Raw genomic sequence first — 23,299 nt, forward strand, 5'->3', positions numbered from 1 at the left:
TGTCCAGGCTGAATGATGGGGGTGGAGACTTTCCTTCAGGTACACTGGGCCGAGGCCGTTTAGGGCTTTAAAGGTCAGCACCACCACTTTGAATTGTGCTCGGAAACGTACTGGGAGCCAATGTAGGTCTTTCAAGACTAGTGTTATGTGGTCTCAGCAGCCACTCCCAGTCACCTGTCTAGCTGCCGCATTCTGGATTAGAATTAGTAGAGCACATTGCAGTAGTCCAAACCACATACAGAAGCACACCAGAGGCTTGACAAACTTCCTACTTTGACTGACTGAGACTACAGAAGGAGTGGGGTGTTCATAACCACATACAAACTGAGGTTCGGTAGGCTGTATTTGGCTCAGTGGGTCACAACTTGCATATTGGAAGTTCGTAGAACTGCCAAGTTCAAATCCCCACTCGATCTTAAAGATCACTGGGTTCCCTTGACCCAGTCACTATTTCTCAGCATAACCTACCCAGGGGTGGCAGCAGGATTTCCAGGTCCCAGGACACTGTTTGTGGATCCTGCCTCCCACTGCAATTTATTAGCTAGAACCAATATTTAAAAGCAACATTAGTCTCCTGTCAAATAGAAACAGTGATCCTTTAGTAAAAAGGTAAAGGTAAAGGGACCCCTGACCATTAGGTCCAGTCGTGACTGACTCTGGAGTTGCGGCGCTCATCTCACTTTATTGGCCGAGGGAGCCGGTGTACAGCTTCCGGGTCATGTGGCCAGCATGACTAAGCCACTTCTGGCAAACCAGAGCAGTGCACGGAAACGCTGTTTACCTTCCCGCCAGAGCGGTACCTATTTATCTACTTGCACTTTGACGTGCTTTCGAACTGCTAGGTTGGCAGGAGCAGGGAGCGAGCAACGGGAGCTCACCCCGTCGTGGGGATTTGAACAGCTGACCTTCTGATCGGCAAGTCCTAGGCTCTGTGGTTTAACCCACAGCACCACCCTTTTGATCCTTTAGTAAGCCCTGCCTAATTGCTTGAAAAAATAGATTGGATGGAGAAAGAGATATTAGCAACATAATCCCATATCTACTCAAAATGAGTCTCATTGGCTTGCAGCAGAATCTTGACCATGTCTACTCAAATGCAAGTCCTATTGAATTCAGGATGCTGGGAAGGAGCAGATTCAAACAGGCTGTGAATTAGATCCAGTTTTAATATTATTTTAATATTGCTGAAGGGGGCAGTGGGTTTAGCCCCTGTTTCTTAGCACATTGTTTCCTTCATATGTCAGTAGGAATTAACAATAGGGTTTCATTCATCAACAGCTGGAAGGAATTCTCTGAAAGACCTTATGAGAATTTCCTTTTTCATTCCTTCCCCAGTCAAGGTGCATACTATCCAAAGCTAGTCAAATTATTTTAACACCAGAGGCAGAAAATCCCATAAAATCCTCTTCCCTTTTCAGGTAGTAAAGACACAATAACAACTGAAATAAAAATTTGCTGCCTCTTTGTGACACCCCAAATATGCCAATACGTCTGCCTCTGTCTGCCTAATGATAGGGCCAGCCATGTCCCTCCACAAATTCTTGAGGAATTCTGCCTCCTCTCAGAAAATACTCAGGCAAATGTCTTCCTCCCCCCCATTTCAGAGTCAGTAAATAAACTGAATAATTTTGGCGAGGCCATGAATGCTGAGCCCTAGGTCAGTTTCTGTCTGAACCACAGTTTGACAGACAGATTTTAACTTGGGGGGGGGATCTGTATGTTCACAATTCGTTTCAACAATCTTTCTTTTTCTCTTCTCTGTACATCATTACAATCACAGTTGTTCTAAGGAAATAACAACCTCATTGTCATCTATCTCCATCCCAAAGTAGATCACAATGAAGGTCATCACGGATGAAATATTTCACTTTTCAGTTTATTGGGGTTATTTGCCCAAGTCTATTCAGACACACATTGCTAAATAAGCGGCCATTCTGAGTCAAATTACCTATCTCAATGACACGAACAAATGCTACCTCCATTCAGTGACACGCTTTGAAATTTGTACTTTGAGTTATTCATTTCCATAAATAGTTTGCTGAAGACTAGGATTCGAGCGGCATGTGCCCATTATCTTGTTAATAGGCCTTTCTGCTTTAAATCTACTAGGAATGCAAATAACTGATAATTCTAGACTCATTAAGTAAATCTCTAGAGACTTACTTTGGTTAAATGTTCCAACGGGCATGTTTAGCACTTCTATTGGGATTGGTGAAATTCCAAAAAAAATCTGTAAATTAAAGTTCTGAAGAGTGCCATACAATATGCATAATGAAACCCAGGATGTAAATTAAGAAGATTTATAGCGCTGCATTCTGCTTACGTTATTCAATCTGAATGCTTCACAGGTTTTTATGAAGCAAATAAAGCACTGCTTTTCCTCGAATTTCATTCTAAATGGTCACCACGGATTCATTCCTACATTGCATCCTTCACATATTAAAGACGGAATCATATTAAAAGCCTAAGACTTTGAAGCTGACTCCTCATAGTTGTGTTGGTAGTAGTGAAGAGGGCTGCAAGCTTTTTAATCAGTCTGATCAGCAAATTAATCAACTTCTGAACCAGTAGAAGGCTTTTTTTTTTTTTTAACCAGTGAGGTACATTTATGTCTGGCTTGAGAGGGAGGATTCTGGGATGTTACTCTAGCAGGAAATGTGAAAATATAAAATATGACCTTTCCTTCAAACTCTGTATTTTGTTGTTGTTGTTGTTTAATCATAAGTTATTTTAAGGTACTTTCATATCTCAGAAAAGCACCTACATTAAGTTTGGTTATATTCAAATTACTTTAAATGCAGTTGATAATGCATTAACTAGTTAAACTTGGGACAAGAACTTACCAAACCAACATCTGTTTTAAGGACTACTGGTAAAATATCCTCTGGACATGCAAGATGAAATAAATGGACCATTGGATGATCTTTTCCTCCTTTTTATTAAAGGCAAGCTGGTGTCAGAAACGTGCCCCCCCCCAGAGCGCAGAAGAGTTAGACTCAGAAATCGAATTAAGTGAATGAGGGAGTGACTCTCCAGATGAGAGCTAGCTGACAGAGTCAAGAAAGGGCAGCTCGACCTCCCCTTTCAGGGGAAGACTTTGTTAGCTCTCAAGAAGAGGAAGAGTTAGAAGGCAGCCAGAGCATTGCTAGGCAATCAGCAGATAAGCAGAGGTCTGAGTCTGTGTTGAGTGGCAGTGAAGAGGGGGCAGGCCAGCCTCTCAGTCCCCATTCTGGGCATCTGGATAAGATCAGATGGCGACGGAAGGGCAAGAGGGGAAAGGCGGGAGTTTGTCATCCTTCCTGCTGTGGAAGGGGCGGAATTTCAGACTGACCAACTATCATAAATGCGAGCAGGCGAGAAGCCGTGCTCTGGATGTGTCTTTTTGTAAATAAACAAAAAATTGCCAGAGAGTCATTACTTCTTATCGGGCTTGCTTGCCTGCCAGAGATCATTGCAGCTGATATAGGTGTCCTGAAATTGAAATTTCAGTGGCAGCCTGGAAAGGGAAGCCATGTCATTACCACTTCCTTTCCAAATTGTAGGAAGGGGATGGATGCCTTCCCTGGTATAAGGAACAATGCAAATAATGGTGTTTCCATGCCCTGAGCAGGCAATGTTGTTTCAATTTGCACTGTGCTGGGATGGCAGTAGCATCTCAGTTGCCAGCTTGCCTTTACTAAAAAGGAAGAAAAACAGAATGATAGACTGCCCACAGGCCACTTCCCTGTCCAATTATAAGATGCCTCCCATGTCCTCCCCACATTGCTAAAAAAATGTCCAATGAAAGATTTGAAAACATTGTATTGAGTTGTATATTTTAAGGGGGGTAGTTATATTTTGACCTGCTTTCCAGCAAAGGCAGAATGCAAATCTACCTATATCTCCTACATATGTGTGCATGTCTGTGCAAATTCTATGCAAATTGATGTCCTCTTTTGGCCTCTTTTTTGGGAGTGCATATCCTCTTTTGTGGTGGTATGTAAGTTCAAAGGCAACTGAACGATCTATTTAAAAATCTTTAACCAATTTTATCTACTTATCCATATGTAAAGGGTCACAGACACATAGAGATGGTTCAAAGCAGAGGGCACCAAGAGGAATCAAGTGAATACGCTACTTAACAATTTTAATGATATGATCTGTTAAGAACAGCAGCACTTAACACCGTTAACTATCTCTGCTCAGGACATGGTTGCAATAGCCACACAACAATTTACAAGGCCTTAGTGTCCCAGCAATAGATAATTTGGCACTAAGCATGTCACCACCTGCTTAAAAACATTGAGTCAGAGGTGATGCCACAAGTAGTTGTTGGTATGCCTGTGGTGTCTGATCTGTGTGGGCTGATTCACACACTTAATCACAATTTGACACCTCAGTCATTCCTGATGCTGATACTAACAACTCCTCTCCTTCTTCATATTGCAGGATCTCCCTGTATTGGCAAAAGATGGTCCAATTGTATTGCTTCCCAAACCAGTCACACATGGTTGTGGAAACTCAACAGTGGCCAGCAAGATGATGCCGACAAATCAGCCCAAGTTCAAATCGCAAGGTGTATAACTGGGAAAGATAACAAATCTCCACTTGGATACAGACTGAGAACGAGACTCATTTTCAAAATTACTTTTTTTTACAAATAGACCATCTCAACATATTATCCCCTTCTTTACATGAAATTAATTTACAAACAAACATGGACACGGCTTGCCAAGAAAGAGTATGTATTATAAGCAGTGCTATTTTTCTAGAGAAAGAGGTGCCAGAACTAAGTTCCAGTGAGTTCCAGCTGAAGAAAAGCCTTGATCTAGAGAATGACAAGTATCTACAGAATGAAAAACAAGGTAGCCATTAAACTGAGAACAGATGATGGCTAGAAATGTGCAGGTGCTGAGATGTAGATAAATATTTTTTTTAAAAAAATACATAGAAAATCCAATGAAAGGTATTGTGTGGCCCCTAGGTGAGCTCCTGCAATCATTCATGGTTTGTACCCAAAAAATCAACGTAATAAATACTTGATACATCTCTTGTATTCAGCTTTGCTAAGGGTTACTACTGCAAGAAAGGGATATACGTTATGACTACCACCATGAAGAAACTTATGCCACTCTCATTAATAACACAGTCCTACACAAGTCTAGGGACGCAGGTGGCGCTGTGGGTTAAAGCCTCAGCGCCTAGGACTTGCCGATCGAAAGGTCGGCGGTTCGAATCCCTGCGGCGGGGTGCGCTCCCGCTGCTCGGTCCCAGCACCTGCCAACCTAGCAGTTCGAAAGCACCTCCGGGTGCAAGTAGATAAATAGGGACCGCTTACCAGCGGGAAGGTAAACGGCGTTTCCGTGTGCGGCTCTGGCTCGCCAGAGCAGCGATGTCATGCTGGCCACGTGACCCGGAAGTGTCTCCGGACAGCGCTGGCCCCTGGCCTCTTAAGTGAGATGGGCGCACAATCCCAGAGTCTGTCAAGACTGGCCCGTACGGGCAGGGGTACCTTTACCTTTTTACACAAGTCTAGTCAAAATTAAATCACAATGATTCCGACTAAACATTGGGGGAAACTTTCTGACAATAAGAGCTGTTTGACAGTGGAATGGTCTCCCTTGGAAGGTGTTGACTCTCATTCCTTGGAGGTTTATAAGCAGAGGTTGGATGCCCACCTGTCATGGATGCTTTAGCTGAGATTCCTGCATTTCAGAGAGTTGGACTAGAATGACCCTTGGGATCCCTTCCAACTTTACAATTATATGATTCTATTATTTCAGTTGGGTTTACTCTTAGTTAAGTAGGCCTAGGATCTCATTCCAAGAGTCTTTTCCTTTCCCTTGGCATTCTCCGGCTGCTTTGCTTGAGAGGGAACAGCTAAAAGGAGCTTCCATTTCATTTTACATGAATTTGGGTAGCAACCTAGGGAAATATGACAATCCCATCCCATTTACATCCTTTGAAATTTCTCTGACATTTTACCCAAGCAGGAACCACCAAGTCCCTCTCAAAATCCCCTGTTAGTGGTTGTGTGGCCACATTCACTGACATACATGTGCACACATTTTCTCTGTGGCATGCAGACTGACTGTCCCACAGACCCGTAAGCCCCCAAGGAAACACTTTTGGGACTCCAGATATCTATAGGCTCCATTTGTTAATTAATTGATTCTGAAGTAATTTAGCTGCTTTCCTCTCTCTCCCCCACCCACCGCACTTGAGGGAAATGTCGTTTCCCCTCACAACTGTTGCGAGCTGCGGTGCTTTGAAGATTTAACAGCAAGATAATGAAAACAGGAGATTGTGATTAAGGGACCAAGGGCAGATGTTGCTTGAGTAATGGGATTTGTCACAACTCTGCAAGAAGAGTAAAAAACCCCACTAACATATGACTTCTGTCATTAACATTTTTAATGAAAGCTACAGTAGGTGGCTGTGCACACAAATCCTACTAAGTAAACTCCTGAGAATCAATTCACCGAGTACTTAAATTCCAATTACTTTTGAAGAATCGCTAAGCAAGAGGCTCTAGGAGATGCCACCTACAAGTATGGATATGTCGCAGACAGCAATAAACATTCTGACGTGTTTCTTACCTTGTTACTTCTTGCCATGTGATTTTCTACACACAATCTATGTTATTTTTCTGGCACTGAAGGAACCAATTGGCTGAGAAGGTTTGGCGCCAAATTTTTATGGGCCCCTGTTAGTTTGCATTTCTTAGTGCAGAAAGTACCAATCTGAAGTGTAAAGATCTTTCCTATTCTACTTATTTCAAGAGGGTTCTGGAAGCTTCTCTGTGTGAAAGAAACAAGCAGAAGGTTCCTGTTGCTTGGGTTATTCCTTCAGAGAAGCTGAGTACAGCTGGCTTAAACTGGTTCTCTTATCTCTTTCTGTCAAGGTCATGCTGACTATAAAAGTAGGGCCAGAAGGAGCCTGGGTTTCACTTTCTCTTTCTAGCTCTTTCCCTTCTGGTGTGGTATTCTGTATATAGTGTTAAGATTTTGACTTATTATAAGTTATGGTAATTTTAAGTTAAATCTGCTGCAATTGGATTTCTTATGGATTCAGGATTTCCTGAATGTATTGGATTTGTGACCATGATGCTCATTTGCCTTCAGTAGCAGTAAAGCTCTGCTGGATGAAATATAATTGACTCGGGTCTATTTTTGGGGAATCCCGAAACATGTTTAAGTTTTTACTCTGCTAACTATACATTGGAATCTACTCTGGATCAATACTGAGTAGAATTTCAATGGCAGGAGCTACCTGGTCATGGGTGAGGGTTTGCCAAACCTGCCTTCCTCTTAGCTCATTTCTCCCTTTTGTCCCAAGTTTGAGCATCTTCAAAGTCCATGACACCTTTGGTAAAGACTGCTCTTCAATTGGAGCCTTTGCAGGCCAGTGTTTCCCACTTGTCAGTGCTTATACAATTTTTTTTCCCCAGATTTGCCTTGAGAGAGTCTTTGAACCTCTTTTGTTGACCACTAGCATTACACTTTCTATTTTTAAGTTTGGAGTAGAGTAGTTGCTTTGGAAGATGATAATCAGGTCGAATAGGTGGAACTGGTGAAAGTGATCCACAAGATCCAGAACCATGAAGAAACAAAGTTCAAAAAAGAATGGAGTAAATTTGTTGAGTATATAGGTAACAACTGTAGAAGTTTAAAGACTGTAGCAGAGATAAAATAAATATTGTGATGTGGATAGGTTGTAATTAAGAAACTGTAAGAGTGGAATTTAATATGAAAGCCGGATGAAGGGAGGGAGGGAAGTCCGGGCATGATAGTGTGCGTGGAAATAAGCAAATATACAATTGTTGAGATGTAGAGTATTTATTTTGTTTGTTTATGTTATAGAAAACTTAATAAAAAGCATTTTTTTTTAAAAAAAAGGAAGATGATAATCAGGCATCTGCACAACATGACCAGTCCAACAAAGTTGATGTTGAATAATCATTGCTTTGACACTGGTGATCTTTGCTTCTTCCAGGAAACTGGCATTAGTTTGCCTGTCATCCCAAGAGATATTTAAATAGTGGTAGTGGGGTGTCCCACTGGTGCTAGGCTTGGTAGCCCCCGGGTCATTGGTAAATGCCTGACCATGCCAAACATTGATGCAGCACAGACTCACAGTACAGGCTGTGTGATATATGACAGTTACCCATCTGGCTGTGTTGGGCAAGCTAAAGAATTAGGAAAGCATTTCCAGCAGTTAGAGAACGGGGAAAGAAAGCTGAAGGCAAGCGGTAAAGCAACCAACAGAATGATGTACATTAACCTGGTGGCTAACAAGCGACAAAAAAAATATTAACAGCCACATTTTAATGCAAGAATAGTAACAACAAAGCTAAGAACAGCAGGGTAAAAACAGAAAGTATCCACAAAGCATCCAGTCCCATTAAGGCAGTTTTCAGCAGAGTTAAAATAAATCCCCAGCAGAGATCAAAACACTTAATGCCCAAATGTCTTCTTTAAAAAGAAAGTTTTCCCTACGCAGCAGAAAATCATTAATGGAGGTTGGGGAAGATAGTCTTTTCCAAATAGTGGGTGGCTATGCCCAGATATGCACTCTCCAAGCCCAGGAGAAGCTGTGGAGAATAAACTTGTGTGGCATTAGAGCTGATGGCCCCCTCAGTCTCTTCCAGTTCTATGTTACATCCTGAAACAAGGCGGATAGGTATACATGGCAAGAATAGCCCCACTCCAGGGCCCTCGCAGTGGAATGATCTTTCTGGATGGGATTTGCCTAGGAAGTGGTCCAAAGGCACATGAGGTCACCACATCGCTGAAAATAAGGGTAAAAAAAAAAGGTAAAGGACCCCTGGATGGTTAAGTCCAATCAAAGGCAACTATGGGGTTGCAGTACTCATCTTGCTTCAGGCCGAGGGAGCTGGAGTTTGTCCACAGCAATATGGCTGCGAAAAATCCACATTAGAAGAATGTTTGAATGTTCTGTAATAAAACTCTTACTTAACCATTCCTTCTGTTTCCCTGGCAGGTCACACTAAAAGGTGGTATTGATGTCTTTTGGGGAAAAGAACCAACAGTATTTTATCACTGACTATTGGATGTGCTTAAACTATTTTTTCATTATAGATTGTCTTTTTGTACTCTTTCCCCCATTTGTGATTTTCTATAGGTTGGAGATTTGGGGGTAACTTTTGTTCCTGAGGAAACAGTCTCCAGTAGCAATATTTATTATTTATTAAAGTAAGCAGAAAATAATAAAACTGCTCAAAATGGTAATTAATCCCCTTGGGAACAGTTTCTCCAGAGAGGATGTTTCCAAATAAAAGCTGTCTCCCTTAGCCTTTATTGCATAGAGAGGAATTAAATGAAAATCAGACTGTTCCTTGCTGATAAAATAATCTCATATGCATGTGTAATTGTCCATACACTCACTTAATTCATGTGCTATCCCTTAATTCTTCTGGGGTGAGGGAGAATGCTAAACATTTTATGGTAATGACCGCTCCCCACTTAAAACGGGGGGCGCCTTTGCGTGGACGCGTGCAGCCCTGGATCTGGAGCCCATCAGCATAGGCTCAGGTGGGATACCTGGAGGTCCCCGCCTAGCCCAGTGAGTTGCCCAATCCCACCTGGGGGAAGCGTTGCCAGGGAAACCAGGCCAGGTAAGGGGAGGCATTACCTGCCCACACAATAGAGGGTGGATCTTAATTGTTAATCCTCACTTGGCTCCAGAGCTTCTCCTGGAAGGACCTCGCTGGACTTCCTTGCTCCAAAAGGTAAGCCTGGGGCCTTTGGCCTCCCCCCCCCCGCGATTGGGTTCCAAAGGCTAGCGGGGGGGGGGGGGTAATGGATTCCAGGATCCCCTTTTCCCTAGGCGGGTCCTGATGCCCTGGGGTGCTGGGCGATGGCATGGGGGCCCCTCTGGCTGCCCCCCCATGCCTGCGGGGGCGTGTGGGCCGCGGGGGGGGGGGAGGCAACGCCACACGCGGCCCCTTCCCCTTCCCCTGCCAGGCCTGGCGCCTCTGGGGTGCAGTGGGTGGTGGCGGAGGGGGTCCCCGGCCACCCCCCAGGGCCTTTGTGGCCTCCAGGCGGCCTTTTTTAGGCCGCAGGGAGGCCTACCGCATTTTGGGGGCCTTACTAGGCCTCGGGGGGGGGGGGCTCCGCTGGCCTAATCGGGCCTTGGGCGGCCCCGGAGCCTCCCCTGGGCGGCGGGGGCCTTCCTGCCGCCCCCGCGATCCGGCCTCCCCCGGCTGCAGAGGCCGCTGGCAACTCTGAACCTCCCCTGGGCAGCAGGGGGGATCTCTGCAGCCGGCGGGTATACCCCCCCTGAGTCGGCCCCGGGGGACAGTGTGGGCCCCTGCTTGCCCCACCCCCCCTTAAACTGTGTGGCGGGGGGGTGGAGCCACATCACGGGACCCTGCCAACCCACTGTAGGACTGGTCTCTGTTGGGGGCGTGCAGGGCCTGCTTGGGGGTGGCCCCATGTCTGCAGCCATTTCAATGGTGACCGCATGGCGGCGGCCATTGCGCTGGTGGCCACATGGCGGCGGCCATCCTGGATCTGGCCGCATGGCAGCGGTCATGCCTCGGTGGTCCTCAGGCACACCTATAGCCTCATTAGGTACGTATTGGTTTTACATATCACCACCATGACTTGCCAGCAGGTGCAGCGGACAGCAGGCATCGCGCTCATTATCGTCGAGGGGAGACCGCCAATGGACCTCAACTGGAATCTGTGCAGTGATTTTCTAAACTATTGCTTGTTTTATTTTGCAGCCTTCAGTAGCGATTCCTGCTGTGACTCAGTTCTTGCCTTATCTCCTCCCCTCCCATTATCTGTACCATTACCTTTATCACTAGTGTGTTTTTGCAAGTTGATAGCGGGCATTTCCTTTTTTATATATATATATAAAATTTTTATTAGGTTTTCACATTTTATAAAACAAAAACAAAAACAAAAACAAAAACAAAACATATATATTTTTAAACTCTTATTTTCATTACCCCCTTTCCCTGACTTCCCCCACCCCCTCTTCATGCATCCCAATTCCAAAAATTAGTTCAGCAAGTTCTTATCTCCCATCTTTAACATATTATTGTTATTTTTAAACTTAATCCTTTTTACTTATCCAAATTTAATTTATCCAATTCTCTTTTAAACATTAAATCTTTTTTTTTCTAAGGTCGACCTAATTACCCTTCCACGAATTTCTCCCTTTGTATTTTTGTTAATTATATGTAATAATGGCCAAATACAAAAATCATAAAATTTTGAAATTCTGTTCTCCCCTCCCTCCCTACCCCAGTTTCCATCCCTTCCCAAGCAATTATCCTAGCCCGGATTCCTCACATCAGAGGCCTTCAAGTCTCTGTCAGTCTCTCTCTGCCGATTTTGTTGGTAGCCCTTTTTGTTGGTCCTCAGGTCTCGAAGGAATTCTATCTCAGTCACATCATATTTTCTTCCATCCAAGATACTTAATAGCAGTTGCTGCAAAAAGTCAGTTGATCTCCCATACTCAAGGAGGAAGTCCCAATCATATTTCTTTACTCTTTTGAATTCCAATATTCCAAGTGCTCCCGGGACTTCCTCCTTCATCTTTCTCATCTTTCGCAGATTTGTAATCCAAAGATCTTCTTCTTTATTTCCTGACAATATGGGCTTCTGATTGATATTTTCCTGCACTTTTTCCATTCCTTCTTTTCTCTCCATCGGTTCCAAAAAAGTTTTTTCTGGTTCAGCTGCAGATTCCTTATCAGGCAAATCCTTTATGCATTCAGCAGAGTCGTTTGTTTTGGAATTCAAGGTCATAAGTTCTTTGTTCATAGCCGTACTCTGCTCTTGCAGGATTCCCACGAGAAAAAACATTCTTTCTATCTCTACCAGTAATTTTCCCTCTGCAGCCATTGTAATGTCTCTAGTTCCCCCTAGGGGGATTACAGTTGCTTGATAGTCCTTTTCCAACAGCCCGTTACTTTGTTGTTTATGACTACGTTGTTTCCAGCCAACTCAGTTCAAAAGCAACACTTTTAGTTCAGAAAGTTATTAAATAACAAAGTTCTTAAATTTTAGCCGCCCGTTTGACAGCTCCTTTGACAGCTGTCAAACTCCTTGTTCTTTTTCCTCCGGCTCACACACAGGACGCTCCCGGGTTCGGGAGGGGGGGGGTTTACACAAAAGCTTCCAAAACTCCTCACTTTCTCTCCAGCACAAAGACTTCTTCTGTCAAACTCATGGAAATATTTTTTATCTAACACCAAAAACAGTACTCTCCACCTTAGTCCACCGATCCTTGCTTTAGATCGTTTGTAGATAGGGGGGTGCGGACTTCCCTTTAGCACATCCCCCGGTTGTACCGAATTCAAAGATATAGATTTTAAAGTCCAAATTCCATTCTACTCACGGGTTATTTGTTTCCAGTCCGAATTTTGGGAAAAAAGTCAGCGCTGTCTGGCCATGGCACGCGGCTTCGCTCCACTGAAGTAGCAGTCTACTCTCAGCACCACGCCGCTCCCCGTACCCTCTCCGTAGCCTTTAAAAAGGCTCTTCGTGGGTCAGGGAGGGCGCTTAAAGGTGCCCACCGAGTCACCAAGTCTGCAGGCTTCCGTGCCTGCGGTTTCTGAGGGTCCCCGCGTCGCCGGCGCAGTAGGACCCGTCTTCAGCAGAGCCGATTCCCTCCGGAGCTCGGAGGGAATCCGCCATTAGCTGATCGCACTAACCCGGAAGTCCGATAGCGGGCATTTCCTACCAATCATTGCCCCCCCCCTTGTTTTCCGGATTCCCTAGCATACCCCACTCTATCAGCCCCACACCATGCCGCCAAAGCGTCAGGCTGCTTCTCCTCCCCGCACCAGAAGGGGCACTGTAAGGGGCGCGCCCACCAAGCCTGCCCAGAGACAGGCGACTGGACAGCGGAAGGCGTGTCCGACCAGGGAGGAGCAGGCCAAGCCCAAGAAGACCGCGCCCAAGAGGGCAGCGGCACCTAGAGGGTCTTCTGGGTCCATAAGCCCACTAGCCTTGGCAAGCCACGCCAGCAAGGGGTCGGTTGCCAAGCCGAGACATACAGAGAGCTCCTCCTCTACCCGCTGATAGTGAACAGGGGGGGAGCATCAAAGGCTATTGGGTTACAGGCCCCGACGCCCCAGGGCTGCCGCACTGGGTCTGGCGGCGCCGCAACCGGAGGCACAGGTGTGAACATGGTGCTATCGCGCCGTGCGGGGAGGAGGGCATTGACTCCAGAGGTAGAATTAGGAAATCCAACCACAAAAGAACCGACCAGCCCCCAGGCATTCACCTGCGCGAGAAGTTGCGGGAACGCATCCTTAATGGGGAGTTCGTGGATTTGTTTGATCTGCTATCCCCTGCCGCTTCGACAGCCCTAAAATCTAAATCCGCCGAGCAGAGGAAAAAAGATAAAAAAGTGAGTGTTGAGCGTACCTTTCGTAATTGGCTCACTGCATACACCACTTACATGGGTATTATAGTCGCTAGTTACCCTGACAGGGGTTGGCACCTGACCAACTACCTACTCATCATCCTAAAGGCTGAAGCCATATCTGGGGGGAGGCGGCACTCGCCTATGACCAGGCATTCAGGGAACGAGCGGCAGTGGACGACACAGTTAGATGGGATATCAAAGATGATGACGTGTGGTCTGAGTTGGTGTCGCCGCTCTTCAAGAAAGGGCCCGACAATGTGAAGCAGTCCAAATATCAATCCAAGGCCCCCAAGAGATCTTGCTGGGAGTTTAACAACGGCTCCTGCTTCAGAGAAAAATGTTGATTTGCTCATGAATGCGAGCGCTGTAGTGGATCTCACCCCACCATGAAATGTTTTCGGGGGAAGAAGCTTTTTCGAGGCTCCCGTGGATCAGGCGCAGGCACATATCAAGACAAAAGAGAGGCCGGGGCCTCTTCAGGCTCCTCTGGCGCTCAGCAAAGCAAAAACAATGCCCGCAAATAGTGCTCTCCTTTCCCTAGCCCCCTCACCCATATCTCTATCAGCAATGCTGCCTTTGTTACACCAGTACCCCAATAAAGAGGCAGCAAAATACATTGAGGAGGGCTTTAAGGAAGGCTTCCGCATCCCAGTGGTAGGCACCCCCTCATGCACCAATCCCCCCAACCAAAAGTCTGTCCGAGATATGCCACACATTGCCGAGAAGAAGATTACCAAAGAACGCTTGCTGGGGCGAGTGGCAGGTCCCTTCACAGAACCTCCATTTCCAAACTTCATAGTGTCTCCACTAGGTATTGTACCTCAGAAGGCCCCAGGCGAGTTTCGATTAATACATAACCTTTCTTACCCAAGGGGTGGGTCAGTAAATGATGCCATTCCCCAAGAACAATGCTCAGTCAAATATGCATCTCTTAATCAGGCAATCAGGCTGGTTAGGGAATGTGGCCTGGGCACGCTCATGGCAAAATGTGACATCGAATCAGCCTTCCGTCTGTTACCAGTCCACCCCAGGGACTTCTGGTTGCTAGGTTTCAAATTCCAGGACCAATGGTACTTTGACAAAGCTATGCCCATGGGCTGTTCCATCGCATGCACTGCATTTGAAACCTTCAGCACATTCGTGGAATGGGCCATGAAACGCAGGTCAGGGTCCCACCGCATTTCCCATTACGTCCAGCCAGCGGGCTCAGACGCGTGCGCTGAGGCGCTGGCATGCTTCATTCAGCTGGCAGCTGAATTGGGTGTCCCGTTGGCAGCGGACAAGACTGAAGGTCCAACCACCGTCATCTCATATCTGGGTATTGAACTGGATTCTGTCAGCCAAACCTCTCACCTGCCACTGGCCAATCTTGCCTGCTGCCTAAGGAACAGCTACAGGTGCACTCTGACGCCTCTGGTTGCTTTGGCTTCGGCGCTTACTTCAGGGGGCACTTGTGCGCGCAGCCTCGGCCGACATCTTGGCATGAGGAGGGCATTACACGTGACTTAACTTTCCAATCCTAGTGGCTCTCCGTGTTTGGGGGCACCTCCTCAAGGACACCAGGGTGTGCTTCTGGTCGGACAACCAGGCGGTGGTAAGAATCATTGCGAAGCAATCCGCAAAATCCAACAGGGTAATTCGCGTGCTCCATCTCTTCGTGCTGGAATGTCTGAAAGGTAACATCTCCTTTTCTGCGCGGTTCATCCCGGGCCTCAATAACAACATCGCAGATGCCCTGTCTCGCTTTCAGATGGAGCGCTTTCGCGACCCAGCACCCGAGGCCGATCAACTCCCAGAAGCCTTTCCGGAGGACCTTTGGGAAATTGGACGGGAGAAGTGACAGCAGGAGTTCTGAGCGCCCTTGCACCATCAACGCTGCGGTCCTACACCAGAGCATGGTCCCAATTCGAGGGGTTCAGAGATAAGTTTGGCTTATGTCGCAGGCGTACAGCTAAGGAGTCTGATGTGCTAAAATATTTGGTTCACCTAAAGCGTAGGGGCATGGCCCTTAAAACCATCAGCCTGCACAAGGCCGCTATCTCCTACTTAAGCAACTGTTTTGGCTCCCAGACCCCTGTAACACTTTCCACGTAAGGAAGCTTATTGCAGGGTGGCGTCGCTCCCACCTGCCCATTCCAGATAAGAGGAGGCCAGTAACCATAGAGATCCTCCGGCTGATCTGGGATGCACTCCCCAGTATTTGCTGGTCCAACTATGAGGTCAGGCTCTTCAGGGCAGCCTTCTCCCTATCCTTCTTTGGTGCGCTCCGTATCGGGGAGTGCATAGGGGGCACATTGTCACCTCATCGCAGGGGCTTGTCTGTGGCTGATATCAACCTTGACAGGCGCATGATACAAGTCAAAACCCAAGCCTCCAAAACCGATCAACTAGGTAGGGGTTCCACACTAAGTCTAGCCTCCTCCCCACACACTGGACCATGCCCTGTCGCGGACACACGCAAATTCCTGAAGGTACGTCCTCCAGGACCAGGCCCCCTCCTCATTCATGCATCAGGCCGCCCCATGACCCGTTGCCAATTTGTCTCAATATTGCGTAAGGCCATCCATGCTTGTGGAGGCGACCCGGCACAATTTTCCGGGCATTCCTTTCGTATCGGTACAGCAACCTCGGCAGCTGCGAGCGGCCTCCCGGCAGAACACATAAAAGCAATGGGGCGGTGGCGTTCAGCTGCCTTCAAAGGCTACATTCGAAACAACCAGCAGACACTGACAGATACCATATAATCCTTTCTTTCAGGCTCAACCCCCAAACATGTGTGGATCTTCGGCCACAGCATAGTGCATTAGGTGGCCATCCATGCCACTACTGGTCCAGGCGGAGAACATCGGGGTCTGCAGCCAAAGATCTCCATTTCCTGGTTCGGCCAACGTGGAATGCGATGGGATGCCCTGCTCCTTTGGTTGCGTCACGAACTTGCGTTCCGCCATCCGCCAAACGCGGTTGTGCTCCACCTTGGCGAAAATGACTTGGTCGTGCAAACGTGGAATGCAATGGGATGCCCTGCTCCCTTGGTTGCGTCACGAACTTGCGTTCCGCCATCTGCCAAACGCGGTTGTGCTCCACCTTGGCGAAAATGACTTGGTCGTGCAAAAAAAAGCATAATTCTGATCAAAACAGCGATCGCGGACCTGGAAAGCGTACATGCCGCTCACCCCAACATCATGATTTTCTGGTCTGAAGGAGCTATTTCGGCCCGATGGCGTGCACCTATCGGACCGTGGTAATGAGCGTTGGCTGAGCGACATCAGGCATGGCCTGATTGACTGGTTGGAGGATGGCAAAGGGGATTTTCAGATGTAGGTAGTCTTGGCGGCGAGACCGCAATCTTTGCGGTCTCGGGTGGCGGTATCAGGCCTTGGGCGGAATCATTTAGTCCATCTTCCTCTTTGCGGCGGCGATACCAGGGTTCCCCGTTAAAGGGGTTTTTGAAGGGAGGCTTTGGCCGTACGCCGAAAGGTCGTCATTGCTCTCCCCTGCGGCGGCGTAACGGGGGCGGCTATCTCTGCTTGAACATATGTTCTCCAGAGCCAGCCCATCCCCCCCCCACACACACTGGATAACCCTGATGCTCCCTAGGCCCCCGGCTGGGGACTAGGGAGGGAGAACGCCCAATACCTGAGCCAAGGTCTACCCACATTTGAAATTTAATAAAGTTGTGGCCAATTTAATCCCATAGCACGTTGTCTAGAGTCGTTATTCCACATGACGGGGGGGACCACTCGGGATCTGGGGACTCCGCCTGTCCACGCAAATAGTGCTTCTTTGTTTAAATTCACACAACACATTGAATGTTACTTGGTTGTTAAGTTATTGACCTGCACTGGCATTTCTGAAAGTTTGTGATTAAAGAAACAAATTAAGATGGCCTGTAAGGACACCAGATTATTTTGATCACAGAAGTTTTATCATGCTAGCTTTAGATTCTTGGTGCCTAAAAATCAGAAAAAAGAGTAAAATGGCACTGGAGGTAAAGATCAAACATTGACACATTTGTGTAAGAGTTCCTTACAATTCAAACTGGGGGGGGGGTGACTTGTCAAAGAACTATACAGTGCCTTGGACACTGAGCCAGTTTGTTGTTGTTTAGTTGCTTAGTTGTGTCTGACTCTTTGTGACCCCATAGACCGGAGCATGCCAGGCACTCCTGTCTTCCACTGCCTCCCGCAGTTTCACCAAACTCATGTTAGTAGCTTCAAAAACACTGTTCAACCATCTCGTCTTCTGTTGTTCCCTTCTCCTTGTGCCCTCGATCTTTCCCAACATCAGGGTCTTTTCCAGGGAGTCTTCTCTGCTTGTGAGGTGGCCAAAGTATTGGAGCCTCAGCTTCAGGATCTCTCCTTCCAGTGAACACTCAGGGCTGATTTCCTTAAGAATGGATAGGTTTGATCTTCTTGCAGTCCATGAGTCTCCTCCGGCACCAGAATTCAAAAGCATCAATTCTTTGGCGATCAGCCTTCTTTGTGGTCCAGCTCTTACAGGGTGCAAATAAAAATTTCAAAATTGAATTGTTGGGTGTGTGAAATGTAATCATGGGAAGGGAGAACATGAAATTTATCCAGAATTTACAGGAGACAGTTTTGATTTAAGCCAAGTGTTTTTCCCCTGCTTTTTAAACAACCATGCAGTGCTCCCTCTGCTGCTTCCAGCTAGCTGCACCTTGTGAAACATATTGGGAGCAATCCATATCAAATCAAATCAAATCATGTCACTCCCATGGCGTTATAGGAAGTTCAGCCTACGGAAAGCAGCACAAGGCTCTCTCCTCAGGTTATCACAGGTCACACTGCCCAGTGACATGCAAAAATAACAACTCCTGGGATTTTCAGAAGACTTCCCGCCCAGCAAAGAAAATATATATAGCAGATCCCATTTTCATAAAAGGAACTGTTTTCCCACTTAGGTGGGAGAGGAATTTTAGCCCAACCTTATTGCAATCTGATCGGCAAGCCCAAGAGGCTCAGTGGTTTAGACCACCCATGTCCCTAATACCACTTTAATAACTCGAGTATTGGTTATAACGTAGAAAGCAAAATCGCCAAACTGTTTTTTATTCAGACAAGTGTGGCAGAGTGCTAAGATGCCTATGTATCTCACTCTTTGCCATTTAGCAAATTTGTGGGTGTGGAAAGGAGGTTCTATTATTATCTGAGCTTAGAAAAAGGTATTTTAATCTCATTGTTACTGAATAGAAAAAAGAAAGCCTTGATTCTATTTTAAAAAACCAACTCAGAAATATATATTCCTGTAGTGTATTTAACATAATCCGAACTACATAGATGAACAAGAATCTAGAATTAAATAGATAAAAATAGACTTACTGGTTTGTAAAAGAATATACTTCATAAAAGTATTTCTCCCACTATACTTCATCTTCCTCAGTAAGAATTATCTGAAAATTTGTTGGGGTTTCTCTTTTTAAAAAAACAACCATCCAGCTGTTTTTCACTCCAGCCTTTCCGTTCCTGCTTATGCGTACCTTACTTGCATCCTTGTCTAATTTCATTTTAGTGTTATCAGCCAAGTTCTAACAACTATGCATCTTCTAAACATCTGCTGTAACTGCCAGAAGGCTATTTCAGTGCATCTATGTCGGATACTAGAAAGATGGAGCAGTCTTTGATCTTTTTTTTTTGGGGGGGGGCATTATGTGATAAGGGTAAGTGGTTAAATATACCTGGCCCCTTTAAGTACTGGAGGATAGATCCCCACCCAGCTCCATTCTTTGCTGCTAATAATGCTCTTTAGGCCCAGAGCAGCCAGAAAAGATGACACACTAGACACCATTAGCTGCAGCTGTGTCAAGTGAAAGTGAGGCTCCCTGGACAACAGAGAGCAGGGGAGTTTGTCCATTGCCTTTCAGCTGGCTGTAAAAGGTCCAGAACTCACCTTCACCTGAAGATCAGAGGACCCCCCTTTTCTAAAAGTGTGATTTTGGTTGCAGTGAGCCACTTTTGATTGGTAATCATGTGGCTGAAGCCTTGAGGGGCAAATGCTTTGAATTGTTGCGTGGATGCATAGTGGGCAATTGCTTTGCTTTACAGTTAATAAAATTGGCTTGCACATTTTTTCCTTCTCTTCTGCGGTCTGGATTACAGCACCTTCTTACATTGTTGAGAGTTCCCCAGAAAGCCTTAAACCTGACTTGTGTCAGTGCTTACATGGAGAAGAGTTTTCAAGAATGTCAAAACGTGCTTGATGTTATAGTTGGTCCTACTAACACATATTATACTACTGTCTTTGTAGGATTTTTGACTAATAGACCCTTATGCCTATCTACAATTATTGATCATGATTGGGGGTGGTCCATCATTTTAAGAGAGACATTTTTTAAGGTCAGAAAACATCAGCTTGATTATCTAATCTGGCACCTCATTCTACCACCTTCCATAAATAACACAAGCTGTAAATTCTTCATTTAATCTCTTTGTGGTTGCATCCATACCTAAAGCTGGGGAAACTGTACTTTAAACAGATTCACCTACCAATAGTTTCCATTATGCCAGGTGTAATGAGAGAAGAATTCCTTTAAATGTGGAAATTGTGCATCAATTATATTGAATGTGTACTGCCGTACAAGCGCTTGCTTGCAGTCCAAGTTAATGATCCAGTGAATTACTAGCAAAGACAGATTTGATTTTAATGTAAAATGTTTGCAACAATTTAAGCTCCACTCATCATATTATGTCTGAATACCTCAAGGCAATCCCAAGGCCATTATTTTAATAGGGTGCCATTGCTGAGTGTCCATTAACTGTCAGAGTTTAAGTAATTTCCAGGTACCTCAATTTTAAGATGGCACTAAATTACATTGTTGTTAATGGATCTGCATTACAAAAGTGTAAAGCTGTGTCATGCATAGCTTAATTGATATGCATTTCAGTGGGAGACTCGATATGATAGAAATCAGTGTTTAGAACTCTAAAGTACCTTACATACTTAATTTCATAAATATTCAACTCATGAGGAGAGCATAGAAATTTTTGCTTTTAGCTATTTTTATACTGGGATTGTTTTCTGGGGGCAAAAATGGCACGTAGTCTAGAGAACTCTTAATTGAGAATGTCCTTGCCCCCACTGTAGTCTTTTGGGACATGAGGGTCTGTTGCCAAGTTTCCAGATTGCAGTTCTCTTTTTGCTATGTAAAATATAAAGCATTTTAACTGATACTGAGGGGAAAAGATGGGACAGCTGTTTGGAAAACTTCTGATGGGGCTCCCTTTCCCCCAGCGTCAAACTACCCTGGTCAATCTTGCAGAAGTGTTTCCCACGTTGCAAGCCATCCATTTCTATACTTCAGAGAGTAAATTCCATTCACATGAAATTTACTAAGATTCAGATAATCATGGAGATACAAACGGTACTTCCTCATAGATCAGTGGATAGTTGTATGATAAGCCACAGATTTTGCATATCCATGGCCTTTTCCTTGGCTTTCTGGTTGTCTCAAAATTCTACAGCTGCCTTTTCCCCAAGGAAGATCTTCCCATTTTGCCTTAAACTTTAGCTTTTACTAAAATTTGGTGGCATGTGACTAACTAAAGCCAATATTGCGCCTCTAGAAATTCCACAAATCTTTCCTCCATACTGGAATCACCAAAGTCACCTCAAATATTTTGCCTCAGCTACATTAAGTGGCAACTATACTTCAGTCAAGTGATTAAACTGCACAACAAACTATGGTGAACATTCTAACCTCTTTCCTCATGCATCCTGACTATTACAAGTCAGGCTATGTCAGCCTGGCCTTTAAGAATGATGTATGAGGAAACAGAGTTTGTGTGCGACTATATTGATATTCATGGAAAACACCTTGATTGGAGAGCATCAGAGGTTTCAGCCATTACTCTAATAACCTTTAGATAGGAAATCAATTCACATCGTACATTTTCTGAAAGTACTCCAAATTAAATAGCTCCTAATGAATGCCAATGACTAAAGAGAGCTGTGGTTTCAAACTGTGTCAATGGAAGATGTTTTCCAGAACTTATAATAAGAACGTAAGAGCCCCGCTGGATCAAACCAAAGGCCCATGTAGTCTCGCATCCTGTTTCCACAGTGGCCATCTAGATGTGTATGAGAAGCCCTCAACAAAGCCCTCTGCCCACTTGTGGTTTCTGAGAAACTTATATTCAGAGGAACACCACCTCCGATAGTGGAGACAGTACACAGCCATTATCCATAGCAGCCATTGCTAGCCTGATCCCCCATTCATTTGTCTAAACCTAAGCTAAAGGCCTTCCAAGTTCACAGCCAACGAAGAGGTAGCATTTCTAGATGCCTTATATTATTGTGCCCTAAAACAGTTGGCCATGGAACTGACTAAAGTGCAGGCTTGGGAAAAGTCATGGAAAACTGATTTGAAATTCTTGGCATGTTGCATGCTGAAAGAAAACTATATGAAAATGATGTATAGGTGGTATTTGACTCCTTGTAAGTTAGCAAAAATGTACAAGTACAAATGTAAATAAAAAGAAGGTACCTTTTACAATATGTGGTGGTTGTGTAAAATAATAAAAGCATTCTGGGAAATGATACGTAATAAAAAAATATGTCTAAAATAACTTTTATATAAAAAATCAGAAGCTTTCTTATTAGGAATTATAGGTGCTGATATCCCAAAGGACCAGAAAAGACTTTTCATGTATGCAACAACAGCCGCACGGATGCTACTAGAGCAGAGATGGGAAGAAGACAAAGTCCTGATCAGAGAGGAATGGCAAGTGATGGACTATGCCAAAATGGCAAAACTGACCGGAAAGCTCAGGAACCAAGGAGACAAAAATGATAAATGCAATTCAATGTAAGCTAGTGCAAAATGGACCCTATTGGATTCTATGCTTTCTTTGACATAAAGCGACGCACCACCTTCAGTACCCCTTCATTGTTTTAACAGTGCCCCACAGTTAACATAAGCCCAAAATCACAAAATTGTATACAATTTATACAAGGTTTAAATGATTTGTTGAATCTGATCAATCAGAGACTTGAAAACTTACAAAGAAGGTGATCCAATTAATCAAGGAGAAATTTTTCAGTGACATTTCCCCCCGTCTCTTATTGTTTCTCTCCAGTGCCAGAGGAGGGCTGACCCCCATATCTTTTGTGATCACCTACTATTTTTTTTTAATGATATTTATTATAATTTCACAACAATACACAAAAACCAAAAGATAAAAAAGCAAATAAGAAAAAGCAAAAAGCAAAAAAAAGAAAGAACATTGAACATTTAGAGTCCTAACTTTCCATAACTTTCTTCCGCGACTTCTCCCCACCTCCCCTTCTTGTATTCCATATCCAAATATTTATTCAACAAGTTCTTATCCCTGATTTTTAACCCTAGTTTGTTATTATGTTTAATTCAATTTATATACCAACTTTTAACTTATATACAATAATCATATTTAAGAACTTTTGCTAAGGCCGATCCAGTTTCCCTTACACGAATTCCCCTATGAGAAAGCAAAAAAAAAAACCAAAAAAAAAAAACAGTGACAAAAATCAAAATATATTTGTACACCCTTCGGATTCCCAAACCCCTCCCTCCCTTTCCCGGTTTCAATCCCTAAACCATTGTCCATTAGTCCATCTTGTATCAGCCTGGATTCCTCACATCAGAGGCTCTTAATTCCCTCTCAGCTCCTATCTGCCGGTTTTTTTGATAGTCCTTTGCATTAGCCACCAGATCTCGGAAGGGCTCTGTCCCAAAAATGTCCATGTTTCTTCCACCTGGGCCTCCATATTTAAAGGTGGAAATCAAAGCTTGTTTCTTAATCCTTTTAGGTCCAAATGTCCCAAAATCTTCAGATCTCCACAAAGGGAGATCTTTCCATTCCTCCTTTTTCAATTCCAAACAAATTTTCATCATCCAAACCTTTTTTTCTTTTATATC

This window comes from Podarcis cretensis (genome assembly GCF_951804945.1).
Source record: "Podarcis cretensis genome assembly, chromosome: 9".
In the NCBI taxonomy this organism is placed as follows: Eukaryota; Metazoa; Chordata; class Lepidosauria; order Squamata; family Lacertidae; genus Podarcis; species Podarcis cretensis.